This window comes from Haliotis cracherodii, unplaced genomic scaffold, assembly GCF_022045235.1.
Source record: "Haliotis cracherodii isolate W230 unplaced genomic scaffold, xgHalCrac1.p SCAF_1, whole genome shotgun sequence".
Taxonomy (NCBI): Eukaryota; Metazoa; Mollusca; class Gastropoda; order Lepetellida; family Haliotidae; genus Haliotis; species Haliotis cracherodii.
In genome coordinates, this window is record NW_027266264.1 from 67,499,738 (window position 1) to 67,509,157 (window position 9,420).

Below are 9,420 nucleotides of genomic sequence, written 5' to 3' on the forward strand. Positions count from 1 at the left end.
CCCAGTGTGTACCGATACTATGGAGAACCCCTGGGCTTGTTAGGAAGGTTGTCAAATGAATACATCCAGAGCAGCATGGCTCAACCACATCTGTATATATCCATTTTCTTGAACTGTAAACACCACTAACATGGCGGAACCCAACGTTGACCCACAGAAACAAAACACTGAGCTTTGAATTACAAAACAATTAGTGAAATTCAAATATTTACGTTTGCTTTAGTTTTTAAATATGCTTATTTAGAATGTCACTTGGCTGAATATATCCAGGGTAGCATGGCTCAACTACGCCTGTATATAGCCACCCTCCTGACAGACCGAAAGAAAATGTCATATAAACATGTTTCAGAATCCAATGATTATTTTCCTAGCAGTTAAGATGTGGTAATGGCGTTATGTAATACTGTCCATCCCAATACCACCCAACAAAAGATTTGAATTGACGAAAGAGAAGGCCCACTACCTGGTTGTAGAATAAGTTCAGTTACCAAGGATTGGTGTCAGTGATGTTATACCACAGTTATACAACAGCACTGACAATGATACTACTGATAGATGTGCTGTGCTCAGTCATAACCGAACACAGGTGTGATGCAACCTGGTCCTTAGTCCACTCCAGTCTTTGAGTATGTATACAATGCAATATGTACAACATTCTGATGTGATGCAGTCAACAGAGGCCCAACTCTATTAATTAAGATTTTTGTTTGATGTTTAACGCCGCACACGGCAATATTCCAGCTACATGACGACGGTCTGTAAATAATCGAGTCTGGATCAGACAATCTGGTGATTGACATAATGAGCAACCAAGTCAGCGAGCCTGACCACCCGTTACTCGCCTCTTATGACAAGCATAGCCGCCTTATAAGGCAAGCATGGGTTGCTCCGTATATTCACGGGTTAGTCCTTGAGATTATTCGGAGTAAGGAAGGGGATCGAGACGAGTCCACTCCAGTCCTTGAGTTCCGATACATCGCGGAGTAAGAAGTCCAGTAAGACAAGTCCAATCCGGTCGTTGAGGGTTCGTATACATATACGGAGGTAGGAAGCTTGACCTTGAGACTTGGAGGAAAAGCCTGTTGGACAAAGTTTGCTTGATATCAATTCAGAGGATGGATGCTTGAACATAGTTGTATAGTGACGTTTCTGTCATATACATGGGGGCATTTTGTACATTATTTGAGCAAGACCGTATAAAGGTGAAGATTAATTTGTGTTTTATACTATCCTGCTATGCCTATATACGTTTTTGACAACTGTTGTCTCAAGTTATTATAGTGATGTTCTTTTCTCATTTTCAACAGAATCTTGTATATTCTACAGATGTTTGTATCGATTCATTGTTTGAATAACTCAGCATTCAGATACTCACCATTGTCCATAAACATTTGTGTAGTTGACAGGAGAGTCAGGTATGGGAGTCACGAGTAGGTTACAGCTGCGGTAATGGGACCTGTTCACATACAATTTGTGATTAGATGTTGAGTCATATGGAATGGAAAAGAATAGAAACTACAGGTAAGATGTCTTTTTTTCTTCGAATAGCCTACAGAGATACAATTAGGATGCATAATTTTCAAACATAAAAAGTAAGATAGCTACACGATATATCGCAAAGAACAATGGAGAACGAAGCCTGATTTATTTCACAATAAATCATCGTTCTATCATGACGTAATTTCTGGAGATTCGAACATGGCCTCGCAACATGATGGCGTCGTAAATTGGACGACGTTATTTTTTGTAGGGAAGTATCCAGTTAGTTGTTTCCAATAAGCTGGGCAAAGTCGATAAGCGCGATGGCCGAAGGATCGCATCCCAAAGTGGGCGAGATATGACAATCGACACTGTGAGAAAAGGTTTATATAATCGAGAATTGTGAGAATATCCGAGAAAAACAAAAAATTAACCCCCTTTTCAAAAATAAACTTGTTCGACATGGCTGAGGTCGGATTGTATTCAGGGAGGCATTATTCAAATACGGGTAAATATTTGTAAAGCTTGTACATCGTATTAACGTCCTTCAAAAGGGGTGTTCACAATGTTGATATCTCATTTAAGAAAATAAAGTTTATAATTTGAAACTCACCTTATGAATTTGTTGTGTTGAAAATACACCCATCTTAATGGACTTGGAATCTGTGTACCCATCACGTGGTATCTGATGCAATCAAATGGCCGTGGCATCGGGCTGTGGTAATGCAACCTGTACATGAAGACATGTGATGAGATCTTATTTCATATACACCAGGGACATTCATTTAGAATAGTGTAGACCAGAGGAATGTTCTGGAAAAGAAAATACAGATGGCATGCCCTGTATCTACGAAAAAATTTAAGATATAATTAAGATAATGCCTTTCAAACATCAAAGAAAGTATATAGTTTGAAACTCACCCTGTGAATTTGTTGTGCTGAAGATGCATCCATATTTGTGGTTGACTTGAGATCACGTGGTATGTGGTGAGATCAGGGGCGATGGCATCAGGCGAGGACCGTCCACCAGTTCAGACATACAGTATGTCCAGCAGTAGGTCCAATGGGGTGGTATTGCTCATATAGCACATCATGACGTCATTCACAGACGGGCAAACGAAGCTACCCCTCATAATGCCAATGGCATCGAACATGGTTAGGAATATACTCCGTCTTTAATTTCAAGTGTCAAGAATACTATTTGAAATAAATTGATGCCATAGCCAAGGGTAAATAATACTATACAAGAAATACTCGTGTGATAAGAGCTACTCATTTTTAAGTATGTACAACCTTTCTGCTTTATAATCCTTCGAAAACGTCACTGTCTAAAGATGCTAACTAGGTGAGGTGGGGTGAAATGGGGTTTAACGTCGCGTCCAAGATTATTGCACTTGCATAGCGACGTGCATGCATGTGTATGTGTGGCTGCTTGTACTAGTCCGGACTAATGCCGATTGTTAGTGCTAGCCCACTGAGATACCATGCCGCAGTTTAACATGAATACCCCACTCAGACACAGTATACTGACTCCGAGCCGACCAGTCCTTGTTTAAGCCCCTTAATGCCGAGCGCCAGACAGGGTAACAACAAGTACCATCTTTTAACGTCTTTAGGTATGACACGGCCGGTGATCGAACCCCGGACCTTCCGCTCTCCGGGCAGACGCCCAACCATTAGACCACGTAGGCGGTCTAGACGCTAACTAAATACCACTACCCGAGAAGATGCTTGTGAATACAACCGAGTCACCGTTCAACTAGAAGGTGTTAGCGGGTGTTTCAGGTAGGAGAACGAGCCATGAAACATAAAACACCCCTCAACACCTTAAAGCTGCCGAGTCATCAGGAAGTACACATGACCATCCAGGTGTTGTAAGTGGACGATCGTCTAGAAATTCATGACTGTATGTAACGCTTATGGGTCAGTATAATGTATCTGGTCAAATACGAAATAAGCACTATGTGCGTTGCTCTAGTGGGCAGTAGTGACATAAGACGAGCACGAGTACAATAGCTGTTATTAACAGTAAACTATTGATTCCAAGGTATTGCTGTGTAGGTAGAACGTTGTTATTCATGTTGAGGTGAAACTGAAATAAACATGAAGATATGTTCATACGGCCCAAATAGGGTGCTGAGATACCTTCGTTATATTGTACATTAAAGGAAGCAATAAACCTGTACATGTCCACTTGGTTCAAACATTCCAACAGAAAAATAACCTCTGTAGGCTGCCCTTAGTCGGAACATGAGTAAAGAAATGAAGTATAATTCCTGCACATGAAGCGATGTAATTGGCAGGTGTTAGGGAAGGTAACATTGACTGTACCAAACCTGAAGAAGAAAGAGTATATTGTTTAACAGAATATGTCAGTGGCTTTTTAAAACGTAGATAATTCCATCTGAGTTGCAAAATAATTTCGATAATGGACGAACGGATACTATCGACACTTGTTCAACAAAGATATACATAGAAATAACGTCATTTACATCTTGAACTAAAATTAAATGAAGTTCTACTTACCGTATGTAGCGGAGAAACGCCTCGTTGACGTGGTTGCTGAGCCTGGCTGGCAACAGTAGGGCGACTCAGGCTGGTACCGGTTGACTGACAACAGAGTAGGGCGACTCGGGCTAGCTGGCTGACAACAGAGTAGGGCGAGTAGGGCGACTCGGGCTAGCTGGCTGACAACAGAGTAGGGCGACTCGGGCTAGCTGGCTGACAACAGAGTAGGGCGACTCGGGCTAGCTGGCTGACAACAGAGTAGGGCGACTCGGGCTAGCTGGCTGACAACAGTGTAGGGCGACTCGGTCTAGCTGGCTGACAACAGTGTAGGGCGTCTGATGCTGGCTGGCAACAGTAGGGCAACTGAGGCTGCATAGCAACAGAGTAGTGCGACTGAGGCTGTCTAGGTTACAGTAGGGTAACCGAGGCTGGTTGGGTGGCTGGCAGCAAGAGTAGGGCCAATGCGGATATCTGGCAACAGAGTAGAACGACTGAGGATGTCTGGCAACAGAAGGGCGACTGAGGATTATTCCTTCAGCTGAACAGGACTGGGGACAGGGCTGGGGATGACTGTCAACTGTCTAACGCCTGTCTGATGAAATCATCTTGATACTTTGTGACGACACCTGGAGTGAACAGAAAGGTGTTTCGTTAATATTCATAAAATATCAGCTGTTGCAGTTATTTATTAATACTAATTTTAGAAAAAATAGCATCTGTCTAGTTAAAATTTCGACAATTCTACGTGAAACGACTGCAGATTATAGCGTGCCCTGCTAACAAGCTATTCAAAGCATTCAATTGTTAGAATAAACACACATGCATTGTGTACCATTTCATATGCTTTACACCGGACTCAAAGCATGATGTATTGGGAGTGCCTTTCCTTCCCTAGAATCTCCTGGGGTAATATATAATTGGTAGAAGTAGTTTACATTTAGGGCAAACTGAACCGGGAACAATCTAACTTATATGTATTAAGTATGTTCCAGCAGTATGTTGGGTGGGGGAGTTGGTGATGTGATGGATTACCTCCCTTTCTAAATGCGAGAACTGGATCAAAGATGACATACACACATGACTGTCCACTTACTCTCCACTCCTCCCAGCGCCATCTGGAGACCTCCAGCTGGTTTTCGCACTCGGCCCCTCTACAATGAAAGAAAACAATGCATAGACCTTCTTCTCCTGTCCAAGACACAATCTACAGAGGACACAAAGCTATATAGTGATGTTCTCCCTGAAGTGAGTGCTGGACTGTTGCAGTTGTAACGTGTCTCAGTTAAAGGCAACTTACACCTTCAGGTAAACTATGTTACATGTGGCTTACAACATTAGCAACGACCCACAATAAATGGGTACTGGGTTTCAATCAAATTCGGTATATTATTTGTTTCGAAAAAAAGATAGACTATATGAAACTCACGGAAGTCCTCTGTGCTTTGTCCAAAAGACGTAGCAACTCCTCGTATGACTGTTGCCCTCGTTGCTGTTGGCGCTGTTGTTGTTGCCTTTTCCGCCTGACATGGCGTTGGTTTCTCCGTTCCGTTCTTTGCCTGGCCTCGTCAGGTGTATGGTTCTGAGAGAGAAAAGTCATTAAAAATATAAATGAACAACATTCATGACTGCGTATAATTATATGTTGTATTAATAGCTGCTCATGACATAAGATTAGTTAATAGTTGTGATAAGGGATAGTGTGTGGCAAGTTATACAATAAAAAAACTATTTTCAGTTTCAAGTTCAACCTGTCAGATCCGTTTTCCCCTTAAGTATTTATAAGAAGTTATCTTGACCTTTAAATTATTATAATGTATTCACTTTCTCTGGCAATGACAATTTTTTATCTTTTTTAAAATGTAAATGCAACTTTCTTATCTTATTTATTATTATTACATTATTATATATATTCATATATATAAATGTTCTTGTGTGAGTGGGTGAATGTTGTTTAACGCCGCAGACAGCAATATTCTAGCTCTATCCCGGCTGCCTGTCATCCGGACCAGTGACAAACGAGCAACCAGCATGAGGTAGCAGATTACTCACAACGGGAACTATTTTAGAAAAAGTATTATGATATGTGAAGAAGCCTTAAAACATTGACTTGAGCTAAGAGCAAACAATTCAGGTTTATGGCGAGATTTAGTTTCAACATGAGTGAATCTTTAATGACTGCCAGTTATGTTTAAGTAGTTGAATAGCATACTTACTGATGGCACCGTCTGGGTCGCCAATGTAACCGTGGTTCATGCTGTTACCGATGTTGATGCAGGTGCGGTTGCGGTTGCGGTTGCGGTTGCGGTTGCGGTTGCGGATGCCGATGCGGATGCCGATGCGGTTGCCGATGCGGTTGCGGATGGCGATGTCGAGGCGGATGACGATGCCATCGTCGATGTCATCAGCGGCAACCTAAACAAAGGGAATGCGTGTTATATTGCGTTATGTATGTATGCACAAGGGATCAGATTGACGGCAATCACAGCTGTTATGAACCCATGGGACATGTTTTATTGTCATGGAGATTGATCTTTACCATATTATAAAAACAGCATATCCCCTTCCCCACACATATCAACACCTATAGCTCTAAAAGACTACACAACGCCTAGGTAGTAATGAACTGAAGATTAATCTTTACCATACTAAAAAACAGCATATCCCCCTTCCCACACACATCCATACCTATAGCTCCAGAAGACAACACAAAGCCTACATGTAGGTAATAATGTTAAACCTAAACATACTCATTGTGGTTGATTTACATTTCCTTCCAGACGCCGGTTTTCTTCTTTTAGTTCCCTGATATCCTCTTGTAATTTCCGATTTTCCTCTCGGAGTTTCAACAATTCCGCGGATTCAGAAACCTGTCAAACATAAACCAATGTCAAATATTGCCAAAACAATGAACTTACACATACTGCCGGGGAAAGGAAAGTAGACAACAATGCGTGATGGTGGCTAACAATGAAACAATCAAGGGACGGTTTATTCCATGGTGATGTTTTTGATATAGCTGTCATAGCTGTGTTCATGACCAGAACTGTAGAAAACCCCGTGCTATGACAGTACATCAAACTTCCATTTCACTTTCAACGCGACGTTTTGGTGTATATGTTGGTACATTTTAAAGGAAGTTAAACAATAACTGGATAAGACATGGTCATGTATATATTGCTACATAAACAAAGAGTTAAACCAAATCAATATATAGGATAACACGTGGTGACCGTAACAAAATATTGCCCAGTAGCCCTGATGTCATACACCATACCATTGATGGTACAAGAAAACGGAATCACAGACTTTGGAACACTGGTGTAACGTAACGAGTAAAGTGTTCGCCTGACACGCAAAACGACTTAGGTTAGATCCTTCCCCGCCGTGATATTGCTGGAATCCGCTCACTCAGAAGCGTAACAAAAATAAATAGATTCAGACATGAACGATAGCATCAATGACAGTAAGCATGTCAAGTAGAACGGGTATCGAGACGTTGGTTGAAGAGGATGAACTCTATGAAGTTAATGTGTTTACTTACATCCACTGGAGTCGCCCCCGATGCCGTGCCCCAGCTGCCTGCCTACTCTTGGATTGCGTGACGAAGGGCGTGGTCGGCATTTGGATGGCAAAAGGCGTTGACGACGATGATGATGTTACCCTGGAGGATGCCGGAGTAGTGTCCTGTTGGACCTGAGGAGTTGCTTGTGGAGTGGCCTATCGAGACGGAGGCGCCTGGGCTGAAGGCTGTCCAAAAGTCCGCAGAACGTTCAACATGATGGAAAGCGGGTAAATGTAGCGAAGACAAACGACAACCGTGATGCATCCTGGGAAGTATCCGTGTTATACACTGGCCGATTTACACCAATTAAGCCAACAAGCCCCTGCCCGCGGCCTTATGGGTATTCAGTATCAATCAACTGAGAGATAATACATGGGCTATCCTTTTGTCAAATCGCAACCCTCAAAACAATGGAATCTGTAGCTGGACATGTCGAGCACGGACTTCTCGTGAAACACGCCATGCTTTTGAAATTGAACACATCGGGACACATTTCTACACACTGGAAACCAAATTAAACCCCAGCGCATAACTATAACGAATATATTTTCCTCAATGTGTGTATATCTTCTCATTTTCTATAAACGTTCATTGTCAACACGGTGATTGTTCAATATCAACTAAAGCCATGTTGGTCTTAAATTTTACATCTCACTGTTGGAGTGCAATGATTCCTCTTACTTGACGTACATTATGGTACATTATTCAATGTTGACAACTTAACTACAAAGTCAGTTAAATCCGACTTGGTGTTGATGGAACATTTGTTTTATCATATAATTTACAGACAAAACAAAAATGACGAAAAACGTCAGGCACAAGCAGGGTCCGATCCTGCGCAGAAGGTTCAAAATGCTCACGAATATGTTTTACTGCAACGGTGACATGGACACAACTTTGATAAGTAGAAAAATATTGTATTTATATACGAGTGATTTGGTAGCTTTTCGTTAAAAAATACGTATAGAACTAAAAGTACTTTTGTTCTTGACCAGGGCGATGTTTGTTCATAAATGGCCGTCAACATAGACATTTAAGTGTATTATGATCGATAATGTGTTCGATTTTGTTTTATATGAATTGTCTCAAGACCCAAGAACTTGCATTCCACAACCCGAGTCGACAAAGACAACTACATGTTACCTTGATGACCTAGATACGCATAAACAATTATTACCTTGATGAGATACACCGTGCGGAGACCGCGTGTATATATACAACAACATGTAGCACTGATGGTGTACACCCTACCTAGACTTGTATACAACAACATGTAGTCCTGATGGCAAACACCCTACCTAGACTTATATACAACAACATGTAGCACTGATGGTGTACACCCTACCTAGACTTGTATACAACAACATGTAGTCCTGATGGCAAACACCCTACCTAGACTTGTATACACCAACATGTAGCACTGATGGCAAACACCCTACCTAGACTTGTATATAACAACATGTAGCACTGATGGCAAACACCCTACCTAGACTTATATACAACAACATGTAGCACTGATGGTATACACCCTACCTAGACTTATATACAACAACATGTAGCCCTGATGGTATACACCATACCTAGACTTATATACAACAACATGTAGCTCTGATGGCATATACCCTACCTAGACTTGTATACAACAACATGTAGCTATGATGGCATATACCCTACCTAGACTTGTATACAACAACATGTAGCCCTGATGGTATACACCCTACCTAGACTTGTATACAACAACATGTAGCCCTGATGGTGTACACCCTACCTAGACTTATATACAACAACATGTAGTCCTGATGGCAAACACCCTACTTAGACTTATATACAACAACATGTAGCACGGATGGTATACACCCTACCTAGACTTG